This window comes from Cryptomeria japonica, chromosome 1 (assembly GCF_030272615.1).
Source record: "Cryptomeria japonica chromosome 1, Sugi_1.0, whole genome shotgun sequence".
In the NCBI taxonomy this organism is placed as follows: Eukaryota; Viridiplantae; Streptophyta; class Pinopsida; order Cupressales; family Cupressaceae; genus Cryptomeria; species Cryptomeria japonica.
The window spans coordinates 660,148,622-660,163,897 of NC_081405.1; positions in this window are offsets into that span (position 1 = coordinate 660,148,622).

Consider the following 15,276-nt stretch of genomic DNA (forward strand, 5'->3'; position numbering starts at 1 on the left):
CTTTCCCCTAAGGCTCTCTTCCTTAGCTTGTTTCACATGCTCATCACTGCCATAGATATTCTCCAGAGCATCCCATACTTCTTTGGGATTATCTTTATCCTGAACATCAATAAACTCAATGTCAGATAGACTGTTGATTAGGGCTTCCATGACTTGCCCATTCTCGTGAATCTCTCTTTTTTGGTCATCGGTGAGAGTACCGGTAGGAATAGCATAAGCATTCTCAACATAGCTCCAGTGTTGAGCACCCATGCTTTTGATGTAGATCTTCATTCTGTCCTTCCATATCTTAAAGTTATCTTTGTTGAACTTTGGATCTTCCCTCTTCATCATTAGAGTAGGATCTTTTCCTCAAGCGGTTAAGCTTGCAACACAGAGGACCTGGAAAATGCTCTAATACCAATTGATGAATAATGATGAACAGTAAGTACCGAACCGGTACTGAGAGGGGGGGGAGGGTGAATCAGTACAGACAAAAACTTTCCCTCAACCAGTTTGACTGCAAAGACTGCACTTAACTGGTAAACCGTAACACCGGTCTAAATAAGGGCACTACCGATTACACACAGTGAGAGTATGAATAGCATAAACCGGTAAACACTTAGATCTCTACACAATCTAATATCTCATTTCCACTTCACCCTTACACAAAAATGGGTAATATATCATCAGAAATATAATGATTGTCAGTTCAACATGCTTTGCCACTTAACATAAAATATTAAAGCATCACATGAAAAGAATCACACATGACACAGAGATTTTTCACGTGGAAACCCAACTGGGAAAAACTACGGTGGGGATGAATACCCACAAGTTGTTCTTTGAACTCTTTTGAAGTCCGCTCTGTTAGGAGCCTAGTCCGGTTAAAGACTTTTATAATAAGTTTTGCTAGGAACCGATCCTGCTAGGGATCACCCGGTTAAGGGATGGCTAAATACCCGGTTAAAGATTAGAACCCTATTAAAGGTTACCTCGCAAGATGATTTGAAGAACTCGTTGAGTTGAGTCACCCTATTAAAGGATTTACACAAAAGCCTGTTAAAGCTACAGGGTAAAGGGATTTTCCAACTACTAAAATGGTTAGAAGTCAACAAGTAATACACTGATCTAATAACAACACTCAATGCCAAGGCAGATCCACTTTAGCTCCTTTTCTTCTGCAATCACACTCTACAAGTATCAACACACTTCTCCGGTCTGGCAAGAATCAAGTATCTCTTCACTTGGATACACACATAACATTTGTCAACAACTTCAAAATGAAAAACATCAATGACCTTATAGGAAACAGATAGGTCGGTAGCATAAACCCTAAACCCTAAACACTTAGGTTTAACAATTCAATCGGTTCAATCATGACCGTTAATCACACTGCATCAAATACAACAGTCTTGAACAGATCTCAAGATGTTTTCCAACGTTCATTCTTTGCCGCTTCAGGAAGCTGATAACCCATCACGCGCTCTCCACTGTTTGCAGAGACTTCGCACATTCCTGAGGTAGATAGGATCAGTCTCCATGCGAGATCCTCAAGGAAATCCTTCACGCGCACAAGGCTGACGTGGTAGCACTATCTGGTCTTCATTACAATGCTAACTCATCACAAGATGTCATCGGTTGAATCACACAAGCTTGGAATGCATCAACCAGAAACCCTGAAGCTGAGACTACTAACCGGTAGTCATGCCAAATGAAACCCTGATACAAAACTTCCATATATCAGTTCTCATTCCAACATACCGGTTCACCTTGAACAAACATACTGCTTCACTTTTTCACATATACCGATTTACATCATCATACCAGTTCTCACATATACCGGATCACAATATCATACCAGTTCTCTTGCTAGTTTGCTTACTACAACATATCGGTTCATACTTCAGCATATTGACATCAATGACAACATACAATATCATCATGTCACCAAGTTATGCACATATGCCAACAAATTCAAGGTTGAGACACTATTTTTCCTAACATTCTCCCACTTGTCGAACACCTTGCAAGAGAAAATGGAGTATCTACCCCATAATTTAATTTCTAGGGGTCATGAGGTCCATAGACTCCGAACACCATCAAACTTCTTTATGCTCACCAGTTTTGTCAATACACTTACAACATTCAACAAAGTGTCAACCTTCTCCAATTTTACCTTCTCATCCTCTACCATATCTCAAACAAAATGAAATTGAACATCAATGTGTTGTGTTTAGGAATTGAAAGTCGGATTCTTTGCTAAAAAAATGGCACTTTGATTGTCACAATAGATAGTAATCAATCATGCATTAGACCTAATATTTGAACACAAGTATCTACGTCTAGTCTTCCTTACAATCATGGGTAGATGTTAGATACTTTACCTCTATCGCGGACAAAGTGACTACAACTTTATGCTCACTCATCCAGCTAATAGCACCACCATACATAGAAAATATGCACGTATATAAGACTATCAGCAACACTCACGTATGGTGCACTGGACATCTCCTCCACTTCAATATAATATTTTGGAATATCCTTTACATATAACTTTGTTCCCAATGCAAAAAGAACTATCATAGATCTACAAGCTATCATGTTAAACCTCTCCAATATTGAATTCACATACTTACTTTAGATTAATCGAAGCTTTCTATTAGTTATGTCTCTTTTGACCTCCATTCCTAGAATGTATCTAGTCGCACCTAGATCTTTCATCTCAAATTGTGTTGACAACTAAGACTTCAAATAAAAAATAAAAAATACACTCCTAGATAGTAACACATCATCCACATATAACACAATATAGGAATGTCACCATTATTAATTTTAAAATAAACACAATGATTATATTTAGACCTCAAAAATCCCAAACTCAACACATATGTATTAAACTTTTTGGTACCACATCCAGGAGATTGTTTTTGATCATACAGAGACTTTTTCAACTTGCAAACTGGATTTTCTTCACCTTGTACCATGAAATGCTCTAGTGATGACATATAAATCTTTTCCTCCAAATCACCATGAATGAATGTTGTCTTCACATCCATTTGCTTGATTTCTCGATCATGAACTATAGCAAGTGATAGAAAGAACTAAATAGATGTCAACTTTTCAGTGGGAGAGAAAATCTCACCATATTCTATTCATTCAACCTAGGAATACCCCTTTGTGACCAATTGTGCTTTATGCTTCTCAACACTACCATTAGGACCTAACTTTTTCTTGAACAACCATTTGAATCCCATGAGCTTATGTCCTTCAAGCAAAGGTACCAAATTCCAAGTATTCTTCTTCTTCAAAGATTTAATCTCACCATTCATTACTTCTATCCAAGAATATACATCACTCATACCCATAGCTTCTCTAATAGTCCTAGGCTCATTAGTGTAGCAATCAAGACAAAAATATAATTGGAATCTAACAATGAATAACCAAACCTATTCAGTTTTCCACCTGATTCTTGTAAATCTCATCAAAGGCTAAGGTTGAGGTTCTTCGTCTTTTTCTCAACTTTAAGAGTTGACAAAGCCCTCCTCATCATTAGGTCCACTAGGAGATCATAGTTCTTCTAGGGTAGAATATTCTATTTCTCCTCTTTCTCTAGCTGCATCTCAATAGTGGAAGGTTTCATCTCTTTGAAAATGATACTTCCACTATAGAAAATCTTCTCTATCACTAGATCTTAAATATTGTACCCTTTTACACCGACACCAGAGCTCATAAAGATACAATTAAAAGTCTTCTTCTCCAACTTAGATCTTTTTCACTTGAAATGTGAGCATATGCTTCACAACCAAATACTTTAAGATGTCTCATGGAAGGCTTCTTTCTTGACTGCACCTACATAGTGGCTTATCAAGAAGTGTTGATGCGGGAGATTTGTTTATCAGATAATAGGCAATGGCTACAACTTTATGTCAAAACTTTTGTTTGAGGCCAGCAACACTAAACATACTCGTATACCTCTCCATTGACGCCCTATTCATCCTCTCCACAACTCTATTCTACTAAGGGGTGTATGGAGTTGTCTTATGTCTCTCAATCCTATGGTCCTTACAGAACCTATCGAAATATGCCAAACAAAACTCACTATCATTGTCAATCTTAAACACTTAACTTTTCTACTAGTTTGATTCTCAACAAGAGCCTTAAACTCTTTAAATTGACTAAAGACTTCAGATTCACTTATGAGAAAATAAACAAATGCCCTTCTAATATAGTCATCAATGAATGAAATAAAATACATAGATTTTGAAATTGAAGGAGCACTAACAAGACCGAAAACATCAAAATGTATCAAGTCCAACAACCTAAAAGATTTGTGAGAACTAGAGTAAAACTGAACATGGTTTTGTTTACCATAGATGCAGTGTTCACAAAAATCAAACTCACGATTACAATAATCAATCCCCTCAGTGAGGCATTTATTTTTTCAGGATTTTGATAACCTTCTCACTAATGTGACCAAGTCTTTGGTTCCATGACATCTTCTTCTGCACTGAGAGTTTCATCTCCAAAGCATTGGTACCCTTAGGTACCCCAAAAGCACAACCATTAGATATAGAAGTAATGCAGAAGCATCCCCGATTCATAACAATATTGCATCAACCAAAAACATTTTCTTTTGTTTTGCTTTATGTTTGTAGTTTCAGTTTTCCTTTCTATGTCCTAGTTTTGGCTCAAAGGATCCAGTGGAGTTGGATTCTACTTGAAGACTTGATCATCTTTCTCATTTCCAGACTGCATCGCATTTGGATCATTTTCCGGCAAGATATCGCTATCAGTTTCCTTGATAGTTTCCTGTTACCAGTTGACAGTTCTTGTTATTGGTTGCCTGGACCTATTTTGGTGATCTATTGAAACCCCCTTTCAAAGCTTGCAGAGCCTTGGGTGTTCATTCCGATGTTCCTTGGCATGTGGCCGACCTTTTCCCATGATCTACATTTCATCCTTTGGATTTTTTGGAGGAATCTCTTGGCGGAGGCCGACCTTGTTTATTTTACACATTAGGTCTTGTTCTTTGAGTTTTGATCCTTTTTGGGCTAACTGGATCCTTTGGATCGATATATATATATATATATATATATATATATATATATATATATATATATAATTTTATATATATATATATATATATATATATATATATATATATAATTATATATATATATATATATATATATATATATATATATATATATATATATATATATATATAATTGCAATTGCGCATTAGAATGTAATAAATCAAAGAATCAAGTAGTTAGACTGTGCGTAGAAGATAGATCTTATGATTCAAGGTCCCTGTTGTGACCTATTATGTATGTTCTAATAGGCCTATGAGCCGGTATGCTATAATTTGGATGTTACTGGTTGGATATAATCAATTTTCATGCAATAAAATGATCTGTTCTACATTGCCACCATCATATTTTTGTGTTTCTGTTGTGTTTACTCTTGTTGATTGGTCCAAATTGATCTCTTTGAGGTCCCTCCTTGCTAGTGACTGCTTCAAGTGGTATCAGAGCAAAGTTTCATTCCTAAGGTTGCGTGTCATGACATTTTGTTGTAGGGTGGTGGATTACGGATCCGACTTGCAATTGCAGAGGACTAGCATGAACGATGGTGTGAAGAGGAACTACAAATGGTGGAGCGTGTGGGAATGCAGACCCTGTTGTGATGTAAATATTGCGAGGAATAACAACCTAGTTGGAAGTCATGGAGACAACCCAGAGAAGAGGCCGACATATTGAAGATGTGAATAAAGATGGAGGACAAGCCTCAACAAAACAAGCAAACCTATCGGTGGTATGATCTGGATGAGGAAAGGTTTTGAGGGTTTTGAGTAGGGAGAATACTAAACCTCATTTTACCCCACTGAAATATGATGGGAAGTTAGATTTGGATAAATTGATGGATTGGATCTCGGAGATGGAGAAGTATTTTGATTTTGAAAAAACTGCAGAAGAGAGGAAGGTGAAATATGCCCGTACTCGATTGAAAGGTCATGCATTTTTTTGGTGGGAGCATTTGCAAGTTGATAGACAAAGAAGAGGCAAAGAGAAGATTAAGACATGGGATCGAATGATTGCTAAGTTGAAAAAATTTATGCCAACTGATTATCAAGTGAATCTGTTCCGAAAGTTGCAGAATTGAGACATAAGGAATCTAGTGTGAAGGAGTACACTGAAGCATTTTACAAGTTGAATATTAGATCCAAAATGTTGACGATGAAGTTGAACAAGTTGCAAATGGATTACAGATGTTTATACAAGACAAACTGAGTTTGATCAAATTGGATAGTGTAGAAGAGGCTTACCAGTATGCCCTAAAGGCAAAAGAGAAGTTAAGGAAAAGACATGAGTAGAGGCAGAGAGGTAAAGGTGGAAGGTTTACCGGAGGAAGATTTCAAGGAGGAAGAGGATATACTAGAGGTAGAGGAACCAGTACAGATCAGAACAAGGACAAGGAAGTGAACAAAGAAGGTAATTCATACCAAAAGGATGATAGAAATTTCTACGGGAGGAGAGAGCCGGATGGTTACTAGAATGAGAATTTTGGAAGACAAGACAAGAGGACATTTAGAGGAACTTGCTTTAAGTGTGGAGGATAAAAACATCATGCATTCGAGTTTAAGTGTAATGCCCCGCCAGGAACCCCAAAGGAAAACCCACAACAAGGGTGAAACAATTTTTTTTTATAAGTATAAACATAATAAGTGCATAACACACAACATGCACGATAACACAAGCGGAAGACTTACACCAGAATTCCTTAAGGGTTTCCAACGAAGAATTAAACCAAAAGATAAATTCCATGATTAAGGTTAATCCAATAATCCATCATTAATTCAATGATCACGAGAAGCCATAAGCAATAACATATTACACCATTGAAAGAATGAAATGATACAATATAATTTCTCTTCAATAAGCATGTACACATAACATAAAGGAAACTGATAAATAACATCCCAATCTTAGGATTACATTGTTCTTCCAATACATGGCTTATCAATAAACATATAAAGATGCAACTTAACCCATTTACAAGGTTACAAAAGATCATGATACAATGACCACAAGGGTCTCCAAATAACAATAATCTCCAAAACATGAGATAAGCATGAGCCACGAACCACAAAAAACACCTGCGAAGCCAATCCTCGCATGAGAGTACGAACAAGAACATCTGATGGGAAGTGGCACTACCACCCGACCATGTAATTCCCAAACTAGAATCACCCTACCGTGCTAGGAGATAGCTGAGGACCCTCAAGCAAGCAAAAGCATGACATGGTCAACAAAACAATACGACACCATGACAACACAAAAAGACTCCACAATAATCCAGGTGACTCAACATCACAAATACACAAGTGACTCGATAACACAAACACAAGTGAATCGACATCTCACACACAAGTGAACCTAAAGAGAGAGTGTCATTGCATAGCTTAAGATGGTTACCACGGTCGGCCTCCATAGGTCCCGACTCACTGTCCTGGTAACCTCTCCCTAACCTTCGGTTCCAACTAAGCCTCATGCGGACCCTACCAGCCTTTCGTGAAGACAAGGTGGTCGGTTTGCCATTCCAGGCCTTCTCGCTATATTATGAGCCTCAATACAAGCACTCATGTATGCGCGAGGTACAATATCTTTATTAATGGTTGAGAACTACCCACCTAATCAATTAATTAGATTATCACTTATTATCTTACTTTCGAAGGGTCATCCTGCTTACCACTTTGGGCGCAACCCCCCGTTTGAAATCCACTCTCTCAAAGGACACTAAACAAACATGGTCACTCCATGAGGACCCTATGGCGACACAAACGGCCATAACACCACTATCCAAAATAAGTGGTCAAAACAATGACATTCCTTCTCTTGGTTAACCATAAGGCAAAGCCACTACATGGTTAAGACAACAAAGTCATCATATATCACTTGGTCAAAGGTACCAAATACGCCACCACAGGATGACTGAACCACAGATCGGAAACAATGCCATATAAATCTTGCAAGGAAAACTAATTTCACTAAGTCAACACTCAGACAATCTTTGAGAAAAATCAGCATCATAAGCACTTGCAACATCATTGATTGAAAATTAAATAAAACACTCTATTACCATTCACATCTATTCAAATTCCAAATCAATATTCCATCTAGGATAAAATTCGCGTCAAATACTCAACCGAATGAAAACATGAATTCCTAACAGGCATTTAATTCATTTCCAGAATATATATCCAACTTTAACCAATTTGCATTACTAATTCATGCCTTGATTTCCATTGATAAATTTATTAAATTACATAATAAAAATCACCATTTTCATTTAACACTAAAACCACTTTAAAATATATTTCATTTTATAAAATTTAAGTTCATAGCATAAACCGATTTGTATCGGTAAGGGTACAAGGTCAAATGGTAGCCAAGGCCAACCCGCAGTAGTGTTGTTGTCGAGGCAACAAACACTACCTGCCAGTAGTACTGCTATCGCTGGTAACGGGCCTACCGACCGGTAGCATTGCTGCCGACTGGTAGCAGGTGCTACCGCCTGGTAGCACTGCTACCAACCGGTAGCAGTCCTATTGATCGGTGGTGCTGCTACCCCTGGTAGCAGCCGGTATAGACCGGTAGCAGTCCTACCGACCGGTAGTATTGCTACTAAACAGTAATAGTCCTACCGATCGGTAGCACTGTTTATGTGTGTGCCCATGAAATGATCTGTGAATGAATCGTGTTCATGTTAAAATGGATTTTAATGCTTTGGAAGCATGTTTTTAAATGTTCCGCAGACCTTACCTTACCTCGTGGTGGGCTAGTCCCATCATGTTGGTCGGTAGTGTCTGCTGCCCGCAGGTAGCAGTACTTTGGAAGCAAACACTACCGATAGCAGTACTGCCGATCGGTAGTATTGCTACCTGCGGGCAACAGACACTACCGACCCGCGTGGTGGGACTACGTAGCAATACTGCTACATGCGGGCAACAGCCACTACCGACCCACGTGGTGGGACTAGCTTGTCACGGGGTAAGGTAAGGTCTACGAAACATTTAAAAACATGCTTCCAAAACATTAAAATCCGTTTTAACATGAACACGATTCATTCCCAGATCATTTCACGGACACACACATACACAGTGCCAAATCCAAATTTCAAATGGATATTTACCAATAAGGCAAATGGTGAAATAAAACCCCACAAGAACCCCAAATCTTGGGCAACTAGTTACTAGAAAGCACACAACAAGCTAAATCTAGTTCATTCTTTCCAAATAGAAGAGGTATTTCCAGAAGTTGATTTCCAAGTACACAACATACAACAATTAGATAAATGAACCATTTCTTTCCTAAATGCAAACATATGATATAAATTTCACAAAACCAACAATAATAAACACTCTTTCTTCCATTCCAATCATTTCACAAGAATCTACAGGAAGATTTGCATTTTTTCAACACACAGGAAGCAAACTGAAAAATTCAAATTTAAATTTAAAACAAGAAGAGATTATCCAACCTTGAAGCAAACTAGCAAGCAAAATGATGGAAGAATCCCAATCCTTGCAACCCAAATCGAATTCCAGCTCCCCCTTCCATAATGACCAAATTTCTCTCCTGAAATTCTTGCCCTTATTCCCGTGAATTTCCAGGCATATATGGAAAAATAATTTTTAACCAAAACTTTCTAGGTTGAAAGTTTTTCCATCCAATCAGATTTAAATATTTTTAAAATAAAAACAATCAGATTTACTTTTATCCCAAAACAATTCTTTTCCAACAATTAAAATGAAAAAGTTAAATGGAAAGGTAAAAAGAAAAACTTTTATTTTATTTCCTATTTTCCAAAATACTTTCTTTCAACATAAGCATTTATCATTTAAATGGCCAAATAATTATTTATTTCCATCCACAAAATATATTAATGCACTTTACACAATGAAATAAGCCATTTAACCATTTAATCTAGCAAATCATTAATTTAATTAAATAAATAATCTCAGAGCATAATAATTAACTAATTACGCCAACATAAGATAGAATCATCCATTCAATTAAATAACCATTCAGATGAACGAAAGCACGCAAAACGAAGAGTGATCAAATGACGACTCACAAATGACTAAACCAAAGCACTATGACTCGCATACCAGCTAGACGGGAAAGACAACCAACTGACAACACTCACATGAGTGTAACTATGGGTCAAGTTAGGGTCCAACAACTATCTCCTCCACTCCCATCAGACATATAAGACACGCTCAGACCTATGAAACCAAGTGGAGTCGATACCTCGTACCTACCTAGTACTTTTACCTGCAATGTCCTGCACCAAAAAAACCACACACACACACACACATACACACACACACACACATATATATATATATATGTATATGTATACATGTACATACATGTGTACATGTACATGTATATACATGTATATATACATGTACATGATGTATATACATGTATATATATGTGTACATGTACATGTATATATACATGTACATGTACACACACACACATATATATATACATGTATATATACATGTATATACATGTATGTACACACACACACACACACATATATATATATACATGTATATATACATGTATATATATACATGTATATATACATGTATATATATATATACATGTACATGTATATATATATATACATGTATATATATATGTATATATATGTATATATACATGTATATACATCTATATATATATATACATGTATACATCTATATATATACATGTATATGTATATATACAGACATGGCACACACACCGATGAAGGAGAGTCGTGGCATTCCCTATCTCACCAGAGTGAGTGAAGGAAAATCATCTCCTCGCATCCCATACACATGCAAACACGCAACACATAAATAACACATCGCACATATAGGGTAAGAGTGTCATCCATGATAATGATCCATAAAATAACATTAATCATAAGCACTGAGATACTGCACAAAATCATACACCACAAATCCAGATAAAGCATGAAATAACATCTGAATCAATATACAATAATGTTCCACTGAAGTCAATCAAAACATACAAAAAGAGTCTGATCAAGGAGGGGTACTACAGTAAGAAGACAAAAAATAACGGAAGAGTAGTAGTGGTGGAAGAAAACCCCACCAGATCAGATAATAAACCGAAAGATGGAGAACTATTGGTGACGAGGAGAGCTTTGTGTCATACCGGAGGAGATGAAGAGCCCTTGCAGAGGAAGAATTCGTTCAAGACCAGATGTAAGGTATCCGATAAGTGTTGTAAAGTTGTTATTGATAGTGGTAGTTCAAATAATCTTGTTTTAGAAGAGATGGTGAATAAGTTGAAATTGGAGAGATTGAAACACCCTAAGCATTATCAGATAGCATGGATTTAGGATGAACATAAGTTGTTAGTAAGTGAACAATGTTTGGTGAAATTGAAATTTGGAAATTATCATGATGGATTCTTGTGTGATATTATGCCTATGGATATTTGTCATCTTTTGTTGGGTAGACCTTGGCAGTTTGATAGACAGGTAGTACATGACGGGAGGAAGAATACATACACTATTGTGGCCAATGGGATGAAGCAAACCTTGTTACCTTTGGAGGAACCTTTGAAGAATGAATTCTGTATGAATGCTAGAATTTGTTTGGTAGATGAAAGGAAATTCATGGATGGATTGAGACATGAGAATGTGTGTTTTGTCATAATTCCTAAGAAGACCGAGAAACCAGAACCAGAAGGAGAACAACTGAAAGAGATAAAAGATTTGTTGACAGAATATGAAGACATCATTTCAAATAATGTACCTGATGGATTGCCACCTATGAGAAGTATTAGTCATTGCATGGACTTGGTCCCCAGAGCTAGTTTGCCTAACAAAGTTGCACACCGGTTGACACCGACCGAGAATGAAGAGTTGAATAGGAAAGTGCAGGAGCTGTTGAAGAAAGCTTTGAGTCTAAGCCCTTGTGTAGTACCAACAGTGTTAGTACCTAAGAATGGAGAGTGGAGAATGCATACTGATTCTAGAGCAATAAACAAGATCAAAGTGAAATACCAGTTTCCTTTGCCTAGGATGGATGACATAATGGATTGTTTGAGTGGAGAAAAATACTTTACAAAGATAGAATTGAAGAGTGGATATCATCAGATCAGGATCAAAGAAGGTGATGAGTGGAAGACAACATTTAAGACAAATGAAGGACTGTATGAATGATTGGTGATTCCTTTTGGATTGACTAATGCACCAAGTACTTTCATGAGGCTGATGAATGAGGTATTGAAGAAATTCTTTGGTAAGTTTGTTATTGTATATTTGGATGACATTCTGATTTTCAGTAAGACAACATAGGAGCATTTGTTGCAATAGAGACAAGTTTTGCAGAGGTTGAGAGAAGAGAAGTTGATGATCAATATCAAGAGGTGTACTTTCATGAAGGATGAGTTAGTCTATTTGGGATTTGTGATATCTGAGGATGGTTTGAAGATGGACCCTGAGAAAGTGAAAGCAATTGTTGATTGGCCTACACCGGAAAGCATTGGAGAGGTAAGATCATTTCATGTATTGGCTAGTTTTTACCAGAAGTTTATCATAAATTTTAGTTCAGTTTGTAACCCTATGACTGAGACCATGAAAGGAGATCAGAAGGAATTCAAGTGGACCACCAAAACAAACAAAAGTTTTGAATTGTTGAAGCAAAAAGTGTCTGAGCAACATGTTTTGGCTTTACCAGATTTCAATAAAGTATTTCAAGTGGATTATGATGCAAGTGGAATAACAATAGGAGCAGTCTTGAGTCAGAAAGGGAGAGCAGTATCCTATTTCAGTGAGAATTTGAATGATGCTCGAAGGAGATATTTAGTGTATGGTCAGGAGTTTTATGCCATAGTTCAAGCCTTGAAGAAGTGGAGTCATTACTTGTTGCCTAAGGAGTTTGTGTTGTATACAGATCATCAAGCTTTGTGGTAGCTGAACAGTCATAGTAAGTTTAATCAAAGACATATGAGATGGGTAGAATTATTGTAGAGTTATACCTTTGTGTTGAAGCACAAAAGTGGGAAATCTAACAAAGTTGTTGATGTATTGAGTAGGAAGGAATTTGCTGACAAAGATGAGAGTGACAGTATTAAGATTTGAATATTTAAAGACCTTGTATGATGATGACCTAGATTTTATAGAACCTTGGAAAGCATGTAGAGAACCGATTATGGTAGATAGAAGCAAGTAGTAGGATTACTTCATTCAGGATGGGATGTTATTCAAAGGAGTTCAGTTGTGCATACCTAAGAGTTCTATGAGGGAGAATCTGATAAAGGAGAAATACAGTGGAGGTTTAGTTGGACATTTTGGCATTGACAAAACAATAACATTTTGGCCCTAGATTCATAAGGATGTTAAGAGATATGTATAGAGTTGTAGAGTTTGTCAAGTTGCAAAGGGTAGTAGTCAGAATGTGGGATTGTATAAACCTTTGACAGTATCGGTAAGATATTGGGAGGCTATAAGCATGTATTTTGTACTTGGATTGCCTAAAACAACGAGAGGGAATGATTCTATATTTTTGGTAGTGGATAGATTCTCGAAGATGGATCATTTCATACCTTGTAAGAAGATATTAGATGCATTGCATGCAACAGACCTATTTTTCAAGGAAGTGGTGAGATTGCATGGATTGCCTAAGAGCATAGTTTCAGACAGAGACACTAAGTTTTTTGGCTATTTTTGGAGAACACTTTAGAGGAAGATGAAGACAAATTTGAAGTTTAGTTATACTTTTCATCCACAGACTGATGGACAGACATAAGTTGTTAACCGGAGTTTGGGAAACTTGTTGAGATGTTTAGTGGGAGATAAAACCGAAAGTTGGGATTTGATCCTTGCACAAGAAAAGTTTGCCCACAATAATTCAATAAATAGAAGTACTGGAAGAACACCTTTTGAGATTGTTACTGGAGTACATCCTAGAGGTATATCAGAATTAAGAGACATTAATAGTGAAGACCAGAGAAGTTTAGAAGCAGAAGATTTTGTAGATCACATGGCAGCCTTGCATATTTAGGTCAAGCAACATTTGGAAGACATGAACAACAAGTATAAGGAGAAGGTAGATGAGAAGAGCAGACATAAGGAATTTAAAGTTGGCGATGAAGTGATGGTATATTTGAGAAAAGAAAGATTCCTGGTTGGAACTTATAACAAGTTGTAGATGAAGAAGTTTGGACCTTGCAGGATTTTGAGGAAGTTTAGTTCTAGAAATGCAAATGAAGTAGAGTTACCAGATAGTCTGAGTATTTCACCTGTGTTTAACATTGCAGATCTTCATGAGTATCATGAACCAAAATTCAGTAAGGACAATATTGCAGACTTGGAGAAACAGTTGCCCTGGAAGGAACCAGATCAGATTGAAGATATTTTGAACAATAGGATTGGGCGTAGTACCCGGAGCAGTCAGTACAAGGAGTATCTTGTGAAGTGGAAGGACAGACCAATTGAAGATTCATCTTGGATTTCTCAGGTAGAGGTAGACCGCCTTGGTTTTCCTTTGACCCCAACAAAGTGAGAGGCTCACTTTTTCAATAACTCAAGATGTCTGATGTAGGAGCATCCCCGGTTCATAGCAATCTTGCATCAACCCAAAACATTTTCTCTTGTTTTGCTTTTTGTTTGCAGTTTCGGTTTTCCTTTCTATGTGTCCTAGTTTTGGCTCACTAGATCCGGTGGAGTTGGATCCTACTTGAAGACTTGACCATCTTTCTTGTTTCCAGACCACATCGCATTTGGATCATTTTTCGGCAAGATATCGCTATCGATTTCCTTGACAGTTTCCTGTTATCGGTTGACAGTTCTTGTTACTGGTTGCCTAGACCTATTTTGGTGATCTACCAGAACCCCCTTCCAAAGCTTTCAGAGCCTTGGGCATTGATTCCGATATTCCTTGGCATGTGGCCGATCTTTTCTTGTGATCTATGTTTCATCCTTTTGATTTTCCAGAGGAATCTCTTGGTGGAGGGTTACCTTGTTTATTTTACACGTTAGGTCTTGTTCTTCGTGTTTTGATCATTTTTGGGCCGACTGGATCCTTTGGATCAATATATATATAATTGCAATTGTGCATTAGAATGTAATCAATCAGAGAATCAAGTAGCTAGACTGTGCGTAGAAGATAGATCCTACGATTCAAGGTCTCAATTGTGACCTATTTTGTATGTTCTACCAGGCCTGTGAGCTAGTATGCTGTAATTCAGATGTTAT